The sequence below is a fragment of the Eumetopias jubatus genome, unplaced genomic scaffold, assembly GCF_037043125.1.
Source record: "Eumetopias jubatus isolate StellerSeaLion01/CBP00866 unplaced genomic scaffold, mEumJub1_p1.0 scaffold_1, whole genome shotgun sequence".
In the NCBI taxonomy this organism is placed as follows: domain Eukaryota; kingdom Metazoa; phylum Chordata; class Mammalia; order Carnivora; family Otariidae; genus Eumetopias; species Eumetopias jubatus.
The window spans coordinates 249,199-274,074 of NW_028274807.1; the positions used below are offsets into that span (position 1 = coordinate 249,199).

The 24,876-nt window shown below is 44.8% G+C and overlaps 2 pseudogenes; both read right to left on the reverse strand.

Annotated features, from left to right (window-relative positions):
- Positions 1-2,960: 2,960 nt before the first annotated feature.
- LOC148164949 (histo-blood group ABO system transferase 2 pseudogene) lies at positions 2,961-7,053 on the reverse strand (annotated as a pseudogene).
- A 2,896-nt stretch (positions 7,054-9,949) lies between these two features.
- LOC114203137 (vomeronasal type-1 receptor 1-like) lies at positions 9,950-11,109 on the reverse strand (annotated as a pseudogene).
- Positions 11,110-24,876: the final 13,767 nt, after the last annotated feature.

The following is a 24,876-nucleotide window of genomic DNA, read 5'->3' on the forward strand; positions in this document are numbered from 1 at the left end:
CTTGGCATCTCCCTTGCAGTGGCCTGCGTCTTCCTGTGCTGGGTCTCCTCTGAGCAGTCTGTGAGGCCGGACTGTACCCATGTCACGGGCATGGAAGCGAGAGTCCAGAAGGTCCAGACGACCTGCTCCCAGTCCCAGCGTGTGGAGCCTGGGTCAAGGATGGTCCGCGAGCAGAGGAAGACTTGGGCCCAGGGAGACTGAGGGAGGATGTGGCACAGTGAGCCTGCAGGAGGAGAGTGAGCACTATGGGGGCCTGGTGCTCAGACCTGCTGGGAGACCGCATCTCACCCACAGCAGCTCTGTCCCCAGGGCTGGAGGGTGTCAGGGTAGCCACCCTCCGAGGCTCTAGGCTGACAGTGACTGGCAGGAGAGGAGGTGCACCTGATGCAGGAGAGAACCCTCAGGCAGAGAGGAGGGGGCAGGTGCTCCCCCAGCGGCTGAAGGAACTCGGGGTAGCCACCCTCCCGGGGTGCAGGATAGCAGTGGCCGGCAGGGGAGGAGGCACCTGGTGCAGGAGAGAGCCCTCAGGCAGAGAGGAGGGGATAGGCTCTCCCCCAGCAGCAGGTGCACTGGGGCAGGCTGAGGGGGCATCCGTGGACAGCAGTGCCTGCAGCTGGGGTCTCCACACAGACCCCCTCCTCAGGCTCAGCACAAGCTTCTCTGGATGGCCTTTGTCCCCCAAATACAAAGTCTGGCCCAGGACCCTCCTCAAGCCCCGACTCCCAATCCTTTGACCTCAGCTCAAGTGACAAGAAATGGCCAATAGTTTAGGTGGGGTTGGGTGCACAGGAACCTTTGCTTTTCTGACCCATGCTGTAACACTGCTGGCATTTTAAAGATCTCAGGGCTTTGATTCAAAAACGGTAGGATGCCGGGGACCCCAGTCGGCTTTCTGGAAACCTGCCTCTGGGCCTTGCAGCCCTCCCATCCCACCAGCGCTGCTCAGAATCCCTCCAGGTCACAGACCCGCAGTCTTGGCTCCTCAGATGGCCCGGACGATGCACCTTCAAAAACCGATCCCGGTGGGGCAGCAGGACACACCGCGGATTCCAGCAAATCCGCCTCCCAGAAACTGAGGGTACCGCTGGACGAGCTGTCTGAAAACAGCCATGTCAGGGTTCCAGGAAGATACCAGAGGCACAGGAGTAACTGAGGAGCATCTGAAGGTCAGGTAGGGGCAGTCAGAGCTTCCAGACCCTTCTTCCCTAAAGCTCCTCATTCCTCAGCCTTTCTTCCGGTGATTCTGCCTGGTTTCTATTTGCCCCAACTGTTATCCATTGCCTAAGGCAGCAGAGACTCACATGGGCCTTTAAGTGTTTTGGACATTGAGTATCCTCCAGTAGCCATTTCTCTGCTGGGAGAGTTGGTAGCAAGCAAGAAGTCCCAGAGGACTCCAAGGGTCTGGACTTGGTGTTTCCCTCTTCTGAGATGGGGACACCTGTGGGAGGTGCAGGTGGTCAGCTGGCGGAGGGGGGCAGGCACCTGACGTGGACAGATGGGGCATAGGTGAGGCCCGAGGCCCCCGGGGTATGTGCCTGGCATCCGGACTGAACAGGTCTTCAGAGCTGCAGACTGGCTGGGATCATCTTCAGCTGAGGAGGAAGGTGAAGGGAGCAGAGGGGACTGAGGAGGTTCGGCTTAGACGGGAGAGGGCTGAGCCACACTTTTGGGGGAAAAGCGGGGTCAGGTTCAGGCTCACAGGGACAGACCTTGAGGCCATTATGCTACGTGAAATAAGCCAGTCCCTAAAGGACCAACGCCGGAGGACCCCACTTGGGAGGGACGGAGAGTACTCCAATTCACAGAGGTGGAAGGAGCTGCTGGGTGCCGGGGCTGGGGAAGGGGAATGGGGGCTTAGGGTCTCGTGGGTAGAGGTTCAGTTTGGGATGATGACAAAGTTATGGCAATGGATGGAAGTGGCAGGTGCAGAGGAGTGAATATACTTATTGCCACTGAATTGTACCCTGAAATGTGCTTAACAGTATCAGTTTTATGTCCATTACACCACAATATGAAAGTAGTGAGTCAGGAGGATGGGGCCATCGCAGGTCCCTAGAGGGCTCAAGAGCAAGGAGCCTGTATCTTAGTTCTCGCTCTCACGCTCTGCCCCTTGTTGGGGGACTGAGCTCAGTAAGTGCTTGCTAAGACACAGTGCAGGCAGCTGGTCCAGAGAAAGTGCACAAGTGCAAACCCACTGGTGGGCACTGAGGAATCCCAAGGGGATGTGCATCCAGACGGAGCGAGTGCCCACATTTCCAAAAACACCAGCACAGAAATAGCCATTTAAAACCAAGGTGGGAACCATAAGTAACTGAGAAGGCTCTATGCTCCCGGAGGCCAAGCTAGCAGCCACAGCCAAGGCCTCTAGTGGTCAGGGGACTGGGGGTCTGAGAGGTGGCTCAGTGCACCCCTGACCCAGAAGCCCCACGGCTGCAGTGAGGTGTTAAGGACTGGGAGCGAAGACCCAGCCAGGGCCCATTCTGGCTCCATGGCTGCTATAGGACTGCTCCCAGCCCCACCAGGTGGTGTCTGTTTAGAACCAGGGAGAAAAACCTTTTCCCCCACTTGTCCTTTTTAAAGATGGTTGCTCAGCATTGACACAGAAAAACCTCTGACATAAAACTGGAGCCTTTCACAGCTGCAAATGACCCAAAAGTGATCAAAATGCACCAATCACAAAGAGAAGAACTTGTGCCCCCAGGCAGGCCTCCTGTGTGCTGGTGCAGTGGGGGCCCTGGACATGCCCGTGCGGGCAGTGGTAGAGGCTCCACAGTCTCCCTCAAGGGGACAGAAGTAGGAAACTGCTCTGACGGCTCCACTCAAGGCAACACCCCCGATGGAGACGGGGGCAGCACCTCATGAGTTCCAGATGTAGTGGTGATTCTTGGGCACAGCCACTAATCTCAGCTTCTTCATGACCCAGGGCTTGTGGGTCCCACAGGTCCTCTGGGGACCACCCCTCATTCGTTCTGGATGTCCTGGTGATTCCTGGGCATGGCCACGAATCTCAGCTTCTTCATGATGGGAAGGCAGCCCAGGAGCTGCGGGTCCCGCAGATACTCCAGGGACAGCACCTTGGGGGATTTATGGTCCAGGAGGTACCTGTTCAGGTGGCTCTCATCGTGCCACACAGCCTCGATTTCATTGGTCTGGTCAACCCCTATCGCCTGGTGACAGGCCAAGGTCAGTCGGTGAACCTCCGCCACCAACCCCCCCAAAAAAGGCTCCCAAGTAGTAAAAGTTGCCCTGGTCCCTGGGGATGTGCACTTGGGACTTGCCCACATGTGCACACACCAGGTAGTCCATCTCATGAAGGAAGCTCTGCTTACAGAAGTGGCTGATCATTGCCATGCCCTGCATGGACACATCCTCCCAGTACCTCCCAGCCGGGTGCTGGGGACCTGGAGGACCATCACCCTCTGGCCCTCCCAGAGGGGTACACAGGGCCCAGCAGCCGGCTGGTCAGTGAAGACGTAATAGATGACCCTGTGTCCCACCATGACATGCCCTCTGCAGGAACAACTCCAGGGAGACCACATACCTACAGGGACAGGGGACAGAGCTGGAGGAGGGTCACTGTCAGAGGCTGGCAGCAGGACCCCAAAATTTGGGCTGTGTACATGTGCACCTTCTTCAAGGGGGCAGGCCCTGGGCTGCTTTAAGCAACTGCCACTCTCCTGGTCTGTCCTGAGTGAGTCTGCTGGCAGGGTCTCCCTAACTTCTGCTCCTAGAGATGGGGGCCATCAGCACCCCATCGTACAAAGGGGAGCCTGAGTCTTCAGAGGCTGGAAACTTCCCCCCCGGCATGCTGGAGCCAGGAACTCTCCTGTGCTGAGCTCCCGGGCGAACCATACAGGTGCCCTCCCCTGGCCGACCCTCTGCAGGTCCTGTCCCCACCTGTCAGGCGTTAAGCACCTTCAGGCACAGCCCTTGTTTCTATGCCCTACAGACGGGTAGAACAAGCAGGGCTGTCCACCTGCCCCACTTTGCTTTGAGTGGGCTGTTGCTGGCCCCCACAGAGCTGTCTCCACCCCCTGTAGGGTCCTCCCTGGAAGGCTACTCGGCATCTTGCTGACAAGGTCCTCACTAAACCACTGGTATTCCTAGGAGGGGTCACCCTTGAACTGCCCCAGATCAGGAATCAAGTCCCGTATGTGGGCATGGAAGGGGACAGAGGACCTCTGTAAGAAGAGGGCGCTAGCCTTGAACCCAAGAGTATAAGCTTCTGGGTCCAGGTCTACATCTCCCCAGACCCAAGATGTTGGAAGTCTTGTCCAACTGCCTCATATGGCTGGTCCCCTTTTGAGGGGGCTACCTGCTCCCCACTGTGGGGACAGTAGCTTCGCTATTGTCAGGTAGGTGTGATGAGACTCTCTGAGACTGATGATTTTGTGCACTACTTCCCTGTTTCTACCTCATAACTGTCAGGTTAGTAAGTAGCTCACGCGGAGGAGGACATAAAATAGAGGACAAGCAAACACACCCAGCTGACAGGATTCAGGTCCCCGGGGGAGAAGTCCAAGCCCAGCCAATGGGAGAACAAGCCAGACATGAAGCAGGGGGAGAAAAGAGTGCACTGGCAGAGGGCACAACACATGCCCATGTGGCACAACACACTCTTTGGCAGAACACAAGCGGACGGCGGCAAGAGAGAGAGCAGAGGCTGGAGAGAAGGGAAGTTGGGGAGCAGACCACAGAGAGGCTCAGAGGTTATGTTCCGAAAATATCACTCTGGTTACCAGAGGAGAATGGGCTTTCAACAGCAGAGGATAGGGAAACCCTATCCCTAACCAAACACTGACCAAACCATAACCCTAACCTCTAAACCTTAACCCCTAACCCTAACCCCACCCCTAACCCTTAACCCTACCCCTAACCCCTAAACTTAACCCCTAATCCCTAACCCCACCCCTAGCCCTAACTCCTACCCTTGGAGCTTCTTAAGGAACCAAAAAAAAAAAAAAAAAGATTGGAGCTAGTTACCAAATTCACCAATGTTACAGGAGAAAAAAAAAAATCACAAAACACACAAAAATCCCTCTTACTTGTATACCCTAGCAATGAATTATCCAAAAAGCAATTTAGGAAAATAATTCCTTTTCAGGTAACATCAACATTAATAAAATAGTTAGGAATAGATGTAATCAAGGTGTAAAACTTGTACACCGAATATTGTAAAACATTTCTGAAAGACATTAAAGGAACCCCTCAAAAATGTGAAGACAATCCATGGTGATGAAAGATGTTCAGTCATAAGATAGCAGTAGTATATAACGCAATGTGCAATTTCAGTGTGCTTCCTAGGAAAATTCAGAGGCGTCTTGGAAGAAACACACAAGCCAATCCTAACCGTTATATGGAAAATCAAGGGAATCACAAAATAGCCAAAACAATCTTGAAAAAGAAAATCAAAGGTGGAAGCTCATACTTCCCAATTTCAAATCTTAACACAAAGCATCATTTAATAAAACATTGTGGTACTCCCATAGATACACATAAAGATCAGTGTGATTTATTTGAGAGCCCAGAAATAAACCCCTTCCTCTATGGTCCACTGAACTCTGTCAGTGGACAGGGTGGACAACATCACATTGGGGAAAGAATGGTCTTTTCCACAAGTGGTACTAGACAACTGGCTATCCACATGCAGAGGAAAAGAATCGGACCCTTACCACACACCACATAAAACATTAACTCAAAATTAATTAAAGGCTTAAATGTAAGAGGTAAAATTATAAACTCTAAAAGAAATAAATGGGAATAAATATTCATGACTTTGGATTTAGCAGTGCTCTTAGATTTGACACCAAAACACAGCAAAGAAAGAAAAAATAGAGAAATTGAATTTCCTTAAAATTAGAAACCTTTGTGCATCAAAAGATGCTGTCCTGAAAGTGAAAAGCCGGTCCCCCAAAGTGGAAAATATTTGCACATTGTTTGTCTGATAAAATCTGTTATCCAGAATATATAAAGAGCGTTTACAACTTATCAATAAACGACAACCCAATTTAAAAAATGGGTGAAGGATTTGGATAGACCTTTAATGATCAGTAACACATGAAAACATGTTAAATGTGATTAGTCATTATGAAACACAGATTTAAAGTGCAGTGACATACCCTTTTACACAAGAACCCCTATAATCAAGAAAACTGAGAATAACAAATCTTGGCAAGGATGTTAAGAAACGGGGCGCCTGGGTGGCTCAGTTGGCTAAGCGACTGCCTTCGGCTCAGGTCAGGATCCTGGAGTCCCGGGATCGAGTCCCGCATCGGGCTCCCTGCTCGGCGGGGGGTCTGCTTCTCCCTCGGACCCTCCCCCCCTCTCACGTGCTTTCCCTCTCTCTCATTCTGTCTGTCTCAAATAGATAAATAAAATCTTTAAAAAAAAATTTAAAAAAAGGATGTTAAGAAACTGGAACATTTAACCTTACTTGTGGAAATGCAAAATGGTGCTGCAGCCTATGTGTAAAATACTTTGCATTTCCTCAGAAGGATAAAAATAGAATTGTCGTACAGTTCAACCATTCTACTCCTAGATATATACCTGAAATAGCTGAAAACAGTTGTTCAAAGAAAACCAACAACGTGTACACAAATATTCATAGCATTTTTCACAATAACCCAAAGGGGGAAGCCACCCACCTGTCCGCTCCCGAACTCCCAGCTGCGTGATGAAGGGACAGGAGACAAAACACGGAGCCGCCGCGGGAGCAAACGCAGACGCGCGGGCCGCGGAGCGAATCCGAACCCAGAAACGGGCGACCCGACAGCCGCGCGCACAGCGCCGCGCGGGACCCCGCGTCACCGCACACGAGGCCACGGAACCGCGGCGTCTACACAGCGCGCCGTTCCTCCGCGGGGTCCGCTCAGGCGGCTTCCCCTCACCTTCTCCTCCCGCTGCGGGTCCTGTGAGCACGGACCCCCTCGGCTGTCCCCGCTCACCTTCTCCTCACCTTCTCGCGCGGCGGATCCCAAGGAGGCCGGCGCTCCTGTCCGTGTGGACGCGGCCCACTCCTCCACAGCGAGTCCTGTCGGTGTGGACGCAGCCCATGTCCTCCCCACATCTTCACAGAGGGTCCTGAGGAGGACAGGCTCCTGTCGGTGTGGACGCGGCCCACTCCTCCACAGCGAGTCCTGTCGGTGTGGATGCAGCCCATGTCCTCCCCAGGCCTCCACAGAGTGTCCTGAGCAGAATGGGTTCCTGTCCGTGTGGACGCGGCCCCACGTCCTCCCGAAGCCTCCACAGCCCGTCCTGAGAAGGCCGAGATCCTCAGCATGCACGCGGCCCCAGGTCCTCCCGAAGTGTCCACAGAGGGTCCTCAGGAGGCTGGGCTCCTGTTAGCGTGGACGCGGACCCACGTCCTCCAGAAGTGTCCACAATGGGGGCGGCTCCAATTACTACGGGCCGATAAGGCCTGCGGAGCACGCATGCCCTGCCCCGGTCAGGGAGCTGTGCTCGGGCGCCCCCTGCGGGCGGCGCAGGTAGTGCAGGAGGCAGTGCCGGATGTGGCGCGCTCAGTTTCATGGATGGAGTCCCCTTCCCAGATCCCGCTGAATCTAATACACCTTGGAAATTTCTAACTGAACTGGAGTACAATACCCCGGCTTCTCCCGAAATACCTAAGGAACAATGAATTGGAAACCATATGATAGGAAATGAAATGTAGACAAAACCTTTACAAGTTCCACCAAAATTCCCTCAAAATTGTACATAAATTTAAAATATACAACTATCAAAATATCAAAAAGAAATCATAAAAGAGAATGTACATTTTTGGTGATGAATTTTTCTGCTTAAGATTTGTTTATTTATTGGTCAGAGAAAGAGAGAGCGCAAGCAGGGGGAGGGGCAGAGGGAGAAGCAGGCTCCCCACTGAGCAAGGAGCCTGATGCCAGCCTCAGTCCCAGGACCCTGGGATCATGACCTGAGCCGAAGGCAGATGCTTAACGGACTGAGCCACCCAGGCGCCCTGGTGTTGAGTTTTAAAACACAGCACCAAACATGGATCCAGAAAAGAAAAAAATTGATAATGTGAACTTTATAAAATTAAAACTTCTACTCTGTGAAAGACCTTGCTCAGAGAACAAAAAGACAACCCAAAAACTGAGAAAAATTTTTGCAAAACACACATCTGATAAAGGATCTATATTCAAAATATACATAAAAACTGTCAGAACTCAACAGTAAGAATACAAATAACCTAATTAACAATGGGTAAATATCTGAACAGATACCTGGACAAAGAAGATGTACAGATAATAAATAAGCATACAAAAATATGCTCTACATCCTCTATCATTAGGAAGTTACCAATTTAATCAAAAGTGAGATAGTGTAGCCACCTATTAGAAATGCTAAATTCCAGAAAATGAGGATACCAGTTGCTGAAGGGTGAGGAATGACAGGAACACTTCTTCATGCTGGGGATACATGTATGGCCATTTGGAAAACAGTTTGGCAGATTTTCCAAGGCTAAATAAATCTCACCAGAATATCCAACAATCACACTTGTAGTAGTTAGACAACTGCTTTGAAAAACTGTTTCCACACAAAAACTAGCATGCAATTATGCACAGTAGCTCTATTCATCATAGCTAAAAACTTGAAGAAATCGGGGTGTCCTTCAATAGATGAATCCCATAAGCAAACCACGGTGCATCCAAGTGAAGCGTGCCAGGAAGGCCCCATCAATCTGCAAGAAGGGTGCACATGGGGACTGCTGGGCGCCAGCACCCAGTCCTGTATAAATCCATACATGTCTGCTGAGTGCTCTCCTGGGTCAGGGTTGTGCTGGCACCTGGAGCTGCCCAGGTAGAATGGGGCCAGCAGCACTCTTTCCAGATGGGAAAGTGGAAAGAACAATACATGACCTCCGACACCCTCCACAACCCTTGACAGGGGTTGGGTTGGATTTGGGGTCAGGGAGCTGGGCTCAGTGACCAGGCAGACATTTCACTCTTCTATTAGAGCCCAGGACTGAAGGGTAGAAAAACAAGTCTTCAGGTCAATCCTGGACTCATGTGTGACCCTAGGCAAGTCCTGTCCACCGTGGAGGCCCAGGGAGATAGAGGAGGGGAAGAGGTCCAGTTATGTTTAAACTTAACCCTGACCCTGACCCCAAACCCCTAACCCCAGACCCTGACCCTAAGCCCAAACCCAAACCTACACCTTATTTCCCAACCACATACCAGAACCATCTGATCTTCACTATTCTACTATGCCATAAGCCGAGCATGTAGCCTTTGTAATAATGTGTAATTGTGACAAGCGGTCTTATTTTTCTCTGCCTGTGGGAGATACCTAGTTCTTGGGTGTGGACCTTTATGCCCCCTTCTTTCTACCTTCAATTCAAACCTCAGGTGACCTATATTCAACAGTTCTCAGGACAATAATCTAGATGTTTTGAGATCTTGTTTATTTTTTAGTGTTCCTTCTTTATATTAAATGTAATTTAAAAATTATTGCAAATTTGATTTCTGAATTTATATGCAAATATTAATAATTCTGTTTATTTAAAAAACTAAATATGACATATAAAAGTATATGTCACAATTTAATAAACACACATATTTTATCACCTTGCTTAGGATTAGGGTTACCTTACACCAAAAAGTAACCACTATTCTTTTGGGGGTTTACTGATTTCTGTAATTTATGAATAATAATGTTTCCTATGTTACAAACCATTCTACATTTACATGTTATTATTTTATAAAATTTAAAAACTTACAGACATGACATCATAATCTAAACCTTATATCTGATGTCTAAAATGTTTCATAATTTGACAATAACTTAATTACAGCTCTTTGGATTGTTAACTCAGTTCAATGGGGACTATAAATGTAATTCATGTCACTGATAAGCATGTTAAGTATATTCATACAAATGACTCCTGTGGTGCAGAAGAATGCTAAGGAATGTTCCTATGATGAATGAATTTTCTTTAAGAAAAGAAAATTCTGATTCTTGTTTTCATGAAATTTATTCTGGAAATTCTATTTTCACTTTTAACGAGAAGGAAAGAACAGATGATTGGGTAACATGATGAAAAAAGGTCACTAAGGGGCGCCTGGGTGGCTCAGTCGGTTAAGCGACTGCCTTCGGCTCAGGTCATGATCCTGGAGTCCTGGGATCGAGTCCCACATCAGGCTCCCTGCTCGGCAGGGAGTCTGCTTCTCCCTCTGACCCTCCCCCCTCTCATGTGCTCTCTTTCCATTTCTCATTGTCGCTCTCTCAAATAAATAAATAAAAATCTTTAAAAAAAAAGAAAAAGAAAAAGAAAAAAGGTCACTAAATTTCTCCAGTTGCTGCTTTTTCTTACTTGTATAAAATAAACAAACATTAAGAAAGGTGTTGGTCCAGTAAAAGAAAACAAAGTAGCTCACCAATATGAGAACAACATGGGTAGCTTTGTTTCAAGAGGGCATGATGAAGACTGGATGGCACTGTGAACATTCTGAGCTGTTTTGTGGTGTCTGTAAAGTATATTCACCATGTAGATACTATTACATGTCATCAGGGAGAGAAAGAACAAATCTCGAATGAATACCATACTTAGAAATATTGGTGTTATCTGGCTATCAAATGCCTTGTTTTTTACGATAAGCACTATAACACCCAAGTCCATCACCAGTGGTATTCCTGTTGGCCACAGTTTGTAAAACAACCACAGAATAGGTGGCCATGTTGATCATCCAGAAGTAAAGTAAAGAGGGTTGAATGAATGTAGAAATTCTGTATCTGAGCCAGGCTCATTTAGGATTACTTGGAGTAATAGTCACTGCCTGAAATGTACTCTGGAGGGCAGTTGTGCACAGAGAAATACTCTGGGTAACTCTGAATATAGAGCACTATTTTACATCCAGTATCGCCCATCTCCAGCCTAATTCCAAAGGACGACATTATATTTGGAATCCCTCTGAATATAAGTGTCAGGGCATTAGCCAAAGTTAAGTGGGCAAGAATCATATCTACAGGCTTCTTTTTATGAGGAAGAATTAAGAAGGTATACATATATAATGTAAAAAACAAAGAATTCCCCATGAAACCAATACAAGTTAGAAAGCTGAGGAAGATCCCAAAAAGTATGTCACTGGAAATCATTGTCTTTCAGTCTCTCTTAGATCCTTAAACCAAGTCCAGGACATCCTATAGACAAATAATTTGATTATGAATGTAAATATTAAAAGTAATTGAGAGCGAAGAGTGAGTTTCAGGAAGTCTTCCTGCAGATTCAGCAAATACACAGCTATACCAGACCAAGGAATCATCGAGATTCTTACTGAACAGAACTGTTAAGGAACAGAATGCAATGTTTATGAAGACAGAGAATATCATGTGTTCTGTGAAAATTAATAAAAGTAAACTTTGTTTTAAAAGAAGTTGTGGGGGGCGGGAGGTGCCTGGGTGGCTCAGTTGGTTAAGCATCTGCCTTCGGCTCAGATCATGATCTCAGGGACCTGGGATCGAGCCCCACGTCAGAATCCCTGCTCAGCCAGGAGCCTGCTTCTCCCTCTCCCTCTGCTGCATCCCCCTGCTTCTGCGCTCTCTCTCTCAAATGAATAAATAAAATCTTTTTAAAAATAAAAAAAATACACATCAAAAACTAATGATGTATTGGGACACCTGGGTGGCTCAGTCGTTACGCGTCTGCCTTCGGTTCAGGTCATGATCCCGGGGTCCTGGGATCGAGCCCCGCATCGGGCTCCCTGCTTGGCAGGAGGCCTGCTTCTCCCTCTCCCATTCCCCCTGCTTGTGTTCCCTCTCTTGCTGTGTCTCTCTCTGTCAAATCAATAAAATCTTAAAAAAAAAAAAAAACTAATGATGTATTGTATGGTGACTAACATAATAAAATTAAATTTTAAAAAATTAAAAAATAAACATACATATAGAAAATAAAATATTGGTTCTCAGTGGTGAAAATAAATAAATAAATAAATAAATAAATAAATAAATAAATAAATAAGAAAAAGAAGTCAGGGGACCAAAAGGGGGGAGCTCTAACACCCTACCATTCTACATCAGCTGCAGACCCAACAGGAAGAAAAGCACCTTACAACTTGATGCTACTTTAGCTACTCCTTTACTATCCCAGCAGGAGAAAGGACAGTCTCTTGCCAAGGCAACAACAGCCCAGCCAATGAGCCCAGCCAATGGGACACTATTTGGCCAATTCTGGAGACTTAATATATTATGAGACAATTTCATTTCAAAAACCTTAATTTTTAATCTGTATATTTTAACATTCCTGTCTTTCTATGCACATTGAATACCAGTAACATCTGTGCAATATCCTTCCCAAAAGCTTACTGTATTATTATGAACTGTATTACTGTAGCATATATAAACATGACACACAGATTCTGCTAAACAAAACTTATTTCACACTAATTATATTTTGTTATGTTTGTTGTAAGGTTGACTAATTTAAGAAACATTAACGTATATACAGTCAAATGCATAGTATCAAAATCAACAGTCAAGTTATAGATTTCCTCCATCATATTCTAAATCTCTTACCTCCAGCAAGTGGACCCAGTGATCTGCTAAAACTGGAAAACTTGGAATTACCATAACCTCACTCCATACTCAGTTCACTTACATGGACTGAGATGTGTCATATACTGCCTACCTATGTGTCCCATGACGCCCTTGTCCCTCCACTTGAGTATTTTCTGAAGTCACGGGTCAAGACTGGAGATGCCACAGACAGACCAAGAGGTAAGAAAAGGCTTGTTAATCACTTAATGAGGCTCTGGAAAGATCAGGACAAGCTTCCAGAGATGATCCAAACATAGCTCGGGAATGAATGAATGTAAAGGAAACTGACCTGATTTCTTTTTTATTATTGTTATGGTTAGGGGTGTGGCTGAGGTGACAGTTGACACATGTCAGCAAGGGTTGCATGCTTTGAATCTCCTACTGGTGCCAAAGGAGGGAGAACTTGGGATTTCTTATCACTTTGCCCAGAGTTGAGGCACAGGGGGAAGAATGAGGAGGGAAGCCTGAAAACTGACTGCAAACATTAAAAAAAAAAAAAAAAAAAGAGTCAGATTTATTATGACAACTACCCACCGATCAGGATAGCTACCATTTTACAAGTGACCACACCAAACTCACCATCTTAGACATCTAGCTGTAATGTAAACTCTTACAGGCACTCCTGGAAGAGTTCGGCAGTTTCTTCAACAAATACTTCACATACAATTACCATATAATTCAGCAGTAGCACTCCTGGGAATTTATCCCAGAGAAATGAAAAATTATTTCCACATAAAAACCTGTATGCCACTGTAAATAGCATTATCTACAATAGCCAAATTATGGAAACAGCCCAAGTGTCCATCAACTGCTGAATGCATAAAGAAGATGTGAGAGATATATATATATAATGGAATGTTACTCAGCCATAAAAAAGAACAAATTCTTGCCATTTGCAAGGACACGGGTGGAGCTGGAGAGTATTATGCTAAGTGAAATAAGTCAGTCAGAGAAAGACAAATACCATATGATTTCAATCATATGTGGAATTTAAGAAACAAAAACAAATGAGCAAAAGGGAAAGAAAGAGAGACAAACCAAGAAACAGACTCTTAACTATAGAGAACAAACTGATGATTACCAGAGGGGAAGTGGGTGGGGGGGAGGGGTTAAATAAGTGATGGGGTTTAAAGAGTGCACTTGTTGTGATGAGCACAGGGTGTTGTATGGAATTGTTGAATCACTACATTGTATACCTGAAACTAATACTACACTTTGTTAAATGCACTGGAATTAGTAAAATAAAATGAAATGGAAAAAAAGTGAGTTTGAAGGTGTTCCTGTCCTTCCATTTTTTTGAAGAGGCTGTGCATAATTAGTATTATTGTATAAGTATACACAAGGTTTTAGGTCATAATTTCAATTGTTAAAATAGATTATAGGGCTACCCAGTTTATCTAGTTCTTCTTTAACGAATTTTGATAGTTTGTCTTTCAAGTAATTGGTCCATTTCACCACTTTCTTATACCATACACAAAAATAAATACAAAATGGATGAAAGATCTAAATGTGAGACAGGAATCCAACAAAATCCTAGAGAACACAGGCAGCAACTTCTTTGACCTAGGCTGCAGCAACGTCTTGCTAGACAACATCTCCAGAGTCAAGGAAACAAAAGCAAAAAGGAACTATTGGGACTTCATCAAGATAAAAAGCTTCTGCACAGTGAAGGAAACAATCAACAAAACTGAAAGGCAACCTACAGAATGGGATAAGATATTTGCAAATGACATTCAACAAAGGGTTAGTATCCAAAATATATAAAGAACTTATCAAACTCAACACCCCAAAAATGAATAATCCAATTAAAAATGGGCAGAAGACATGAACAGACATTTCTCCAAAGAAGACATACAAATGGCCAACAGATACATGAAAAGATGCTCAACCTCACTCATCATCAGGGAAATACAAATCAAAACCACAGTGAGATACCAGTTTATACCTCTCAGAATGGCTAAAATTAACAACTCAGGAAACAACAGATGTTGACAAGGATGCAGAGAGAGGGGAACCCTCTTGCACTATTGGTGGGTATGCAAGCTGGTGCAACCACTCTGGAAAACAGTATGGACGTTCCTCAAAAAGTTAAAATACAACTACCCTATGATCCAGCAATTGCACTACTAGGTATTTACCCAAAGGATACAAAAATACTGATTCAAAGGGTCACATGCACCCCCGTGTTTATAGCAGCAATATCCACATTAGCCAAAATATCGAAAGCCCAGATGTCCATCAAATGATGAATGGATAAAGAAGATGTGAGATACATATATATATAATGGAATATTACTCGGCCATAGAAAAAGAATGAAATCTTGCCATTTGCAACCATGTGGATAGAACTAGAGTGAGATCTAGCCCCATGTCAGCCTCCACACTCAGCATGGAGTCTGCTTGAGATTCTCTCTCCCTCTCCCTTTGGCCCTCCCCCTGCTCATGCTCTCTCTCTTCTCTTTAGATTTTTTTTTAATTTCTTTAAAAAAAGAAATGTGTTGTTCAATTTATTTTTTGAGTTTTTATTTAAAATCCAGTTAGTTAACATACAATGTAATATTAGTTTCAGGTATACAATATAATGACTCAATACTTCCATACATCACCCAGTGCACATCACAAGTGCACTCCTTAATCCTCATTATGTATTTCACCCATCCCCCCACCCACCTCCCCTCTGGTAACCATCACTTTGTTCTCTATAGTTAAGACTCTGTTTCTTGGTTTACCTATCTCTCTTTTTTTTCCCCGTTTGCTTGTTTGTTTTGTTTCTTAAATTCCCCATGAGTGAAATCATACGGTATCTGTCTTTTCTCTGACTTATTTCACTTAGCATAATACTCCCTAGCTCCATCCATGTCACTGCAACTGTCAAGATTTCATTCTTTTTCTATGGCTGAGTAATATGTTTATATATATATACATACCACATCTTCTTTATCCATTCATCAGTTGAAGGACACTTGGGTTGTTTACATATTTTGGCTATTGTAGATAATGCTGCTATAAACATCGGGGTGCATGTGTCCCTTTGAATCAGTATTTTCGTATCCTTTGGGTAAATACCTGGTAGTGCAATTGCTGGATCATAGGGTAGTTCTATTTTTAACTTTTTGAGGAACCACAACTGGCTGCATCAGTTTGTATTCCCACCAAAAATACAAGAGGCTTCCCCTTATCTTCACATCCTCACCCAACACCTATTGTTTCCTTGAGATCTTGATTTTAGCCATTTGGACAGGTGTGAGGTAATATCTCATTGTATATTGATTTGTATTTCCCTGATGATCAGTGATGTTGAGCATTTTTTCATGTGTCTGTTGGCCATCTGCATGTCTTTTTTGGAAAAATGTCTATTGGGGAAAATCTAAGAGCTTTTTCTCTACAGTCAGGAACAAGAATGGGATATTCACTCTCACCACTGTTATTTAACATAGTATTGGAAGCCACAACAATCAGATAACAAAAAGAAATAAAAGTCATTCAAATCAGCAAAGAAGAAGTGAAACTCACTCTTTGAAGATGACACGACACTCTCTATAGAATATATGCAAATAATGAATCATTGAACACCACATCAAAAACTAACGATGTACTATACATGTGGGCTAATTGAACTTAGTAAAAAAAAGAAATCTTGATGGGCATTAAGGAGGGCACATGATATGATGAGCACTGGGTGTTATACGCAACTAATGAATCATTGAACAGTACATCAAAAACTAATGATGTACTATACATGTTGGCTAATTGAACTTAATAAAAAAAAGAAATCCTGAAAGACTACCAAAAAATTGCTAGAACTGATACACAAATTCAGTAAAGTCACAGGATACAAAATGTATGTACAGAAATCTGTTGCATTTCTACACACCAATAATGAAGCAGCAGAAAGAGAAATTAAGAAAACAATCCCATTTACAATTATACCCCAGATACTAAGATACCTACAAATAAACGTAACCAAAGACGTCAAAGACCTGTACTCTGAAAACTAAAAAATACTGATGAAAGAAATTGAAGATGACACAAAGAAATGGAAAGACATTCCATGCTCATGGATTGGAAAACAAATATTGTTAAAATGTCTATACTACTCAAAGCAATCTACACATTTAATGCAATCCCTATCAAAATACCAACAGCGTTTCTCACAGACAATCCTAAAATTTGCATGCACCACCAAAGACCCTGAATAGCCAAAGTAACATTGAAAAAGAAAAGTATTGCTGGAGGCATCATAATTCTGGTCTTCGAGTTATAGTACAACATTGTAGTGATCAAAACTGTATGGTACTGGCACAGAAGTAGACATATAGATCAATAGAGTACAACAGAAAAGCCACAAATGAACCCACAACTATATGGTCAATTAATCTTTGACAAAGCAGGCAAGAATATCCAATGGGGAAAAAAGGTCGTCTCTTCAACAAATAGTGTTAGAAAATAGGACAGCAACATGGACCACTTTCTTACACATACACAAAAATAATTTCAAAATGGACTAAAGACCTAAATGTGAGCCAGGCAACCATTAAAATCCTAGCGGAGAACACAGGCAGTCACCTCCTTAACATTGACCACGGCAATTTCTTTCTAGATATATCTCCCGAGGCAAGGGAAACAAAAGTAAAAATAAACTGTTGGGATTTCATCAATATAAAAAGCTTCTTCACAGGAAAACAAACAATCAACGAAACTAAAACGCAAGCTCTAGAATGGGAGGAGATATTTGCAAATGACATACCTGCTAAAGGGTTAATATCCAAAATATATAAAGAACTTATCAAACACAACACCCAAAAGATGAATAACTGAATTGTTTAATTCAAAAATATGTTTTTTAAAGTTATCTTTCTGTAAATGCTTTCTAATTGAATTATATTATAGTCCAAGAATATGATTTCTATATAACATGCCTGGGTGGATGGTCTGTGTGCACTTTTTTTTTAATTTATTGCCTTAGAGTTTCAATATACATTTTTTAAATTTTATTATGTTATGTTATTCACCATACAATACATCATTAGTTTTTGATGTGGTGATCCACGATCCATTGTTTTCGTATAACATCCAGTGCTCCATGCAGTACGGGCCCTCCTTAATACCCATCACCGGGCTAACCAATCCCCCCTCCCCACTCCCCTCTAAAACCCTGTTTGTTTCTCAGAGCCCATAGCCTCTCATGGTTCATCTCTCCCTCTGATTTCTCCCCCTTCATTTTTCCCTTCTTTCCCCTAATGTCCTCCATTCTCTTCCTTATACTGTACAAATAAGTGAAACCATATGATAATTGACTTTCTCTGCTTCACTTATTTCACTTAGCACAATCTCCTCCAGTCCCACCCCTGTTGATGATGTAAAGTTGGGTATTCATCCTTTCTGATGGCTGAGTAATATTCCATTGTATATATGGACCACATCTTTATCCATTCATCTGTTGAAGGGCATCTTGGCTCTTTCCACAGTTCGGCTATTGCGGACATTGCTGCTATGAACCCTGGGGTGCATATGGCCCTTCTTTTCACTACATCTGTGTCTTTGGGGTGAATACCCAGGAGTGCAATTGCTGGGCCATAGGGTAGCTCTAGTTTTAATTTTTTGAGGCACCTCCACAATATTTTCCCAAGTGGCTGTACCAACTTGCATTCCCACCAAAAGTGTAAGAGGGTTCCCCTTTCTCCACAACCTCTCCAACATTGGTTGTTTCTTTCCCTGTCCAATTTTGCCATTCTAATTGGTGTAAGGTGTATCTCAATGTGGTTTTGATTTGAATTTCCCTGATGGCTAATGATGATGAACATTTTTTCATGTGTCTGTTAACCATTTATATGTCTTCTTCAGAGAAGTGTCTTTTCATGTCTTCTGCCCATTTTTTGACTTATTTGTTTTTTGGGTGTTGAGTTTGAGAAGTTCTTTACAGATCTTGGATACCAGCCCTTTATCTGTAGTGTCATTTGCAAATATCTTCTCCCATTCTGTGGGTTGCCTCGTTTTGTTGACTGTTTCCTTTGCTGTGCAGAAGCTTTTTATTTTGATGAAGTCCCAAAAGTTCATTTTTGCTTTTGTTTCACTAGCCTTTGGAGATGTATCTTGAAAAAAGCTGCTGTGGCCGATGTCAAAGAGTTTACTGCCTATGTTCTCCTCTAGGATTTTGATAGATTCCTGTCTCACATTGAGGTCTTTCAACCATTTTGGGTTTATCTTTGTGTATGGTGTTAGAGAATGGTCGAGTTTCATTCTTCTGCATGTGGCTGTCCAATTTTCCCAGCACCATTTATTGAAGAGACTGTCTTTTTTCCATTGCATATTTTTTCCTGCTTTGTCGAAGATTATTTGATCACAGAGTTGAGGGTCCATATCTGGGCTCTCTATTCTGTTCCACTGGATATTACAAAGCTGTGATCACCAGGACAGCATCAAGGAAATCAAGGAAACCTGGCTTCTAGTTCCAGCTTTCTTGGGGCCCTGGGTGTGGGCTTACAAGCCCACTGCAAAGCCTCAGTCTATCAAACAGGCACATTAGTCTCCATCTCACCAGCTCCCCTCATCACTGGTTTGCTTGAATATTGAGAATATCTATAATATTCTATGAAATGAGAAACGTGTGGTGGAAGTCTGAAAGCTCAGCAGAGTGAGCTCTGGCATCGGCTACCAGCTCCGCGACAATGGGTGGACCTTTGGCTATGAAACGGGGATGGTAATAATAATTCCTACCTCATAAGAGTGCTGAAGAAACTAAATGAAATAATGTACATAGAGTGTTTAGTACCATGGCAGGTATCTGCTGAGCGCTAGATATTGGTTATTTGAGAGGAAAAGGGAAAGATCCAGAAGAAAGTGTTAGGAACAGCCCTGGAGAGCGCTTGTGAGGCTCCAAGTGCCTGATGCTCTAGGAAGACCAGGCACCTGATTAAGGCTCTCTGGAAAGTCCCTACAAAGACTGGCTCAAGGTTCGGACCATGACTGTGATTCTCTTCCTTACTGTGCCTTGTAGAGAAAGAAAATACATCTTTGCCAAAAGAGCTGACAGAATGGCAGGAAAGAAAAATGGAGAAACAACCAGAGAGAATGCATAGCCACGTACTGTGGCAGGAGTCAGGGGACGCAGCCTGGGACTGCAAAGTGGATCAGGAGTTAGAGTGTGGCCCGTGTAAGTGGAGCTGTGGTTCCTTATTTGTTTAGTATGAAGGAAAGGAATTCATTGTGACAGGGAGGAATTAAGAGCACCCAGGATGGAAGATATGCAAGACTGCAGAATTAGCACATGTGGGCAACACCAAAAAAGAATGACACAGAATTGTCATCAATTCTCTCATGCTTCTCTCTACACACACACTGTTTCCAGAGCACACACTGCAGGCACTACTCTAGGCACAAAATAACAGGAGCATCACAGTCTGATGAGGGAGATGTTCAAGCAAATGTTTACAAAGTAGATGTGCATGGAGAAAGCACCTAACAGGACAGAAGCCCAAATGTCATACAATGAATATATATGATTCTCACATCCAGGAAATAAATTATTTTTTTATAGGGTTAAATCAGTATACCAAGAGCTATATGGAGGGATATACTAAGTCCCAAGGGAGGTGGAGGGACAGACAGTGCCTCTGACTTGTAATGTTTGGGGGAAAGGTCTCAGAAGACCTGAGTTGCATTTTGAAGAATGAATAAAAATTCATAGGTCAGATAGAGGTCAGGACAGAACATTATGCGACAAGGAAGACCATGTAAGGGCACTGGAGACATGTGGAGTCTGGAAACCGTTTTCAAGCACAAGGAGCAGTGTGTAGCTAGACCCAGTGGGACCTCAGAGGCATGTGAAGGACAGACACAGGCATCTACAAAGGCTCAGAAGTGCGTTAATCCAAGTCATGGGGACCTATGGAGGGATTTCAAACAAGAGGGCAGTATAATGATCATTTTTTCTTAGAAAGATGACCCCTCAGACCTGCAAAAAAAGATGAATCATTAAGAGGACAGTGTCTCTGAAGACGGACAGACTAACTGGCCAAGAGTCCAGGGCAAGTTTGCTGACTGAAGAAAACAGAATCTGCTCTGGCTGGTTGAAGCAGAAAGGGAATTGCTTATGTGATACTGGGAAGCTCAAATGATTTCTGGAGGGCAGGCAGTGCCCAGCACACTGAGGGGTGAGCTCAAACAGAACACACAGCTCCTGCCACCACCCAGAGACCATGGTTCCCTCCAGTGAGTGTCAAGAAGCAGGTGGCCCACCTCCATGGCTGGCAGTGAGCAGCTAGCTCCCTAGCTCTCTGCCACCTGCTCACATCATGCCCTCAGAGCCCCAGGCCTGTAGACACCTCTGGTGGGCTCCATGGCTGTGTGCCTGAGCTAGCACCAAGGAGTCTGGAAAGCTGAATTTTCTGACCTCTGACTTGGTCTCCTGCTGTGGAAAATGGCCAAAGTATAGGAAAAGCATCCACAGGTAGGGGGCTGCACCAGGTGAAAGGTCTGAGCCCCTGAATGAAGGCAGTGTTGGTGGGGTTGGGTTTGAGGGAACATAAGGGAGGCCCCAAGCGGTGGAGTCAGCTGGACTTGATACCTCATGAGATGGCAGGAGAGGGTACAAAGGAGCAACTAGGTGACTCCTAAGTGACTAAATCAAGAGCAGACCACCCACATCTAGAAGGAGAAGGTTTACATAGGTAAAAAATCCTGAACACATGTTTCTAGAAGCAGATGGTTTTTGTCTAGTTGAGAGGCCTAATCCAAATGCCTTGCTGACAATTATGTGCCCCTATATATACAACTGGCTCTGTAAACAGCACCTCCCCAGGTGCTCCAGGGTAGGATTAGAGACAGGTGTCCTGATAAAAGTTTATTAATTACCCAAATCGTGCTGTTTATGTGTTGATGAAAAGCGATTTAAAATATACACACTTCTCGGGCGCCTGTGTGGCTCAGTTGGTTAAGCGACTGCCTTCGGCTCAGGTCATGATCCTAGAGTCCCGGGATCGAGTCCCGCATCGGGCTCCCCGCTCAGCGGGGGGTCTGCTTCTCCCTCTGACCCTACCCCCTCTTGGGCTCTCTCTCTCTCTCACTCTCTCTCAAATAAAAAAATAAAAACTTTAAAAATATATATATACACACTTCTCTGCCTTGTCAGTGAAAGTATTCCTATAAAGTTGTACCTAATTTACTTTTGCTAATGAGTACAGCTGATCCTTACACACATTGGGGATTTTACTAAGCTGTGACTGTTGGATTCTGGAGGGCTCACTCTTTAGGGAGAGAATGTTCAGCTTTCATGCTCCAAGGTTCCACGAGCAAAAGGGAGCTTCATTCCTATCTTGGAGATTCCAAGACAACCATCAAGTTTGCTGCTTCACTAGGATTCCCAAGACTTAATTTCAAGTTATAGTGGGGGTTCAGATTTATTACAGCAATGGGATGAGTGCAAAGCAAGAGGAAGAATTTATGCTTCTGGATGGGGGGAGGGCCAGATAGACCAAGTACAAGCTTCTGAGCTCTTCCCTGTCCAGGAACACTCATGTTTTCTCTCTATGGACAAACTACAGAGACAGATGTGAAATGTCACTGCCCAGGGAAATCCATTTGAGTCTTGGGGTGTAGGGGTTTTACAGAGAAAGTCTGGTCACATAGGCACATCTGGCTCCAACTAGCCATGGTAAATGAAACTCAGGACCCCAACAATGAAATCAAGTGCACCTCATCAATCTTGATGTTTATGCAAAGTAATTCTGACAAGTTGATGTGGCATGGCCCACTGCTCCAGATGTACACAATAAAATCATCAACAGTTAGCATAAAGAACTCTCCCAGGGTCACATCCGCCAGAATTGAGCCAGTCATGATTTCAGGCTCCTGCAGATCGTGCAAAGACTGAGCAACCAGACCTGCTGTGTTGGCTGTTTCTTCACAATCCATGCGCTGACCCGGGTCAAGGCCTTTCCACAGCAGAGTGTAATAATGACTTGGTCATTCTGATTTGTTTTCTTTTTTTGCCCACTTTTCTCTTTTCTTCTTTCTTTTTTGTAATCTTTTTCTCTCTGGAAACTCATAGAAATGTGTCCTAATCTGGGGTGTCATTAAATGCCGCCATAGTCAAGATATTTTGTTCTGTTCTTATTTGCTGTTTATCCATCTACCGAGTTTTTTTTTTTTTTTTTTACAACAATTGTATTTTTATATCCACTATATCTACTTGGTTCTTCTTTATAAGTTTTGTGTTGCTTTATGTTGCTATGAGCCCCTTATCCCTTGACAGATACTATTATACATACTTAGAACCTGAACTGCCTGGGACTTTATTTGCCTTCTCTACGCAGTTCTGCTCTCCAGATGCTCAGGTACTTTCCTCCCCAGCTGCTGGGGGCTGGCAGCCTTCTCTGCTCTAGCTCATGACTGTTCGCAGATGTCTTCATCAGCTCAGGCTGACATAACAGAGTACCAGACCAGCTGGCTCAAAAAGGCAGGAATTTATTTTCTCACAGTCCCAGGGGATGGAAGTCTGAGATGCGGGGTGGGGTGGGGGGGCAGCACTGTGGGGTTTTGGTGATAGCTCTCTCCCTGGCTTGCAAATGGCCACAGCTTGCACTGTGTCCTGGCATGGATGAGGGGAGGGAGGGAGGGGAGGGGGCTCTCTGGTGTCTCTTCTTACCATAGCACTAACCCCATCTCACAACCCCCAACCCTCCTCTAGGTGCTTTCATTGAGTGGAAAGTCCATGCAGTACTGAAAATGGCTTGAGAGGCCAGGAAAAGGAGACTGGCCTGGACTTTTACTGCAACTGGGGTGAGCCAGGGGGAGAGTTCCTGCTGCGGGGCTTTCTTGGTTTGAATCTCCCACCTGCCAAAGGAGGGAGCACCTCACTTTCTCACCAGCTCACACATACATGGGACAGAAGGAAAGAGGGAGATAAGGCTGGGATGCTGTCAGCAGTGCAACCTCAAAAACTGAGTCAAGACTCTTAATTACAAAATCTTCCATCAACCTGGCAAGTTTCAGCCATATTCATGTAAATAATGCTCCCTCCACTACCCACCCTGAGGAGGTCACTCCCCTCAGAGCTGGCCGTGTGACCTGCTCTCAGGGACTCAGCCCTCAGTGCCCTTCCTTCAAGTCCTGCCCTTCTCACCATGTCCAGGCACGTCTTCCCCCCTCCCACAGCAGGGTCTGGAGCACCCGGATGTCAGTGAGAGGTGCTGGTTACAAGCAAGAGAAACTCACTCTGACCACCAAAGCAAATGGGGATTTATTGAGGGGTGAGGGAAAGACAGACACCTGGGAAGACAGAGTCCAGGCTGCTTCGGGAATTGGGGGTGCCACCTTCATGTCCTCTTGCTGCTACCTTTGGTCCCTGGGTGTGTCTGCTCAAGATCTGAGTTCCAGGAAGAAAGAAACTGATTGGTCCAGCATAGGTAGTATGCCTGCTCCTTAATCCAATGACCCCGGGGGCTGGGGTCCTCATACAGGCCCACCCCGGCCTACGAATGAGAAAAGGGTGGGGAAATTCTTACAACCAACGTTGCAGGTATTATCCTCCGGAAGGGTGTGTGAGGGAAGTGAGGTTCAGAGCAGCCAAGTAAAATGCCCAAGGTCACACAAGGAAGTGGTGATGTATTATTCCTTTTATAGATTGCTGTATCAATTTGCTGATATTTTGTTGAGGATTTTTCTGTCTATGTTCGTGAGGGATCCTGGTTTGCAATTTTCTTTTCTTGTAATATCCTTGTCGAGTTTGGCATCAGTGTTATCCCGGGCTCATAAAATGACATGATAAGTATTCCTTCTTGTATTTTCTAAAAGATTTTGTGTAATATTGACTTTAATTATTCCTTAGGTTTTTGATAGAATTTACCAAATGAAGCCAGTTAGGCCTGGAGTTTTCTGAGTGGGAAAGTTATAAATTCAATTTATTTCTTGTAATTTTGAAATAATCACAAACTTAGAGAAAATTTAGACATACATTTGTGAGAAAGTTGCATCACTCCTGAAGATTCTGGCATGTATTTCCCACAAACAAGGACTTTTTCCCACACAACTGCTGCACATCCGTGAAAATCAGGGAGTTGTCATGGATGTAGAGTTGACACCTAATCTTCTGGCTGTCCTTGAGTCTCATCTATCATCCCAGTAACACCCTGCAGAGTGACAAGGACCCTCTGGATCCCTGCTGCACGGCGTGTCTCGTCTCCGGTTCCTGGGGACTTTCCAAGACCACAGGCCAGCTGTTTGTGGAACATGGAAGGTCCCTCATCTGGATCCTCCAATATGTCCTCCTGAGTAGATTAAGATCATGTGTCTTTGGCAAACATCCTGAGTTGATGCTGTTCCCGTGTCCTA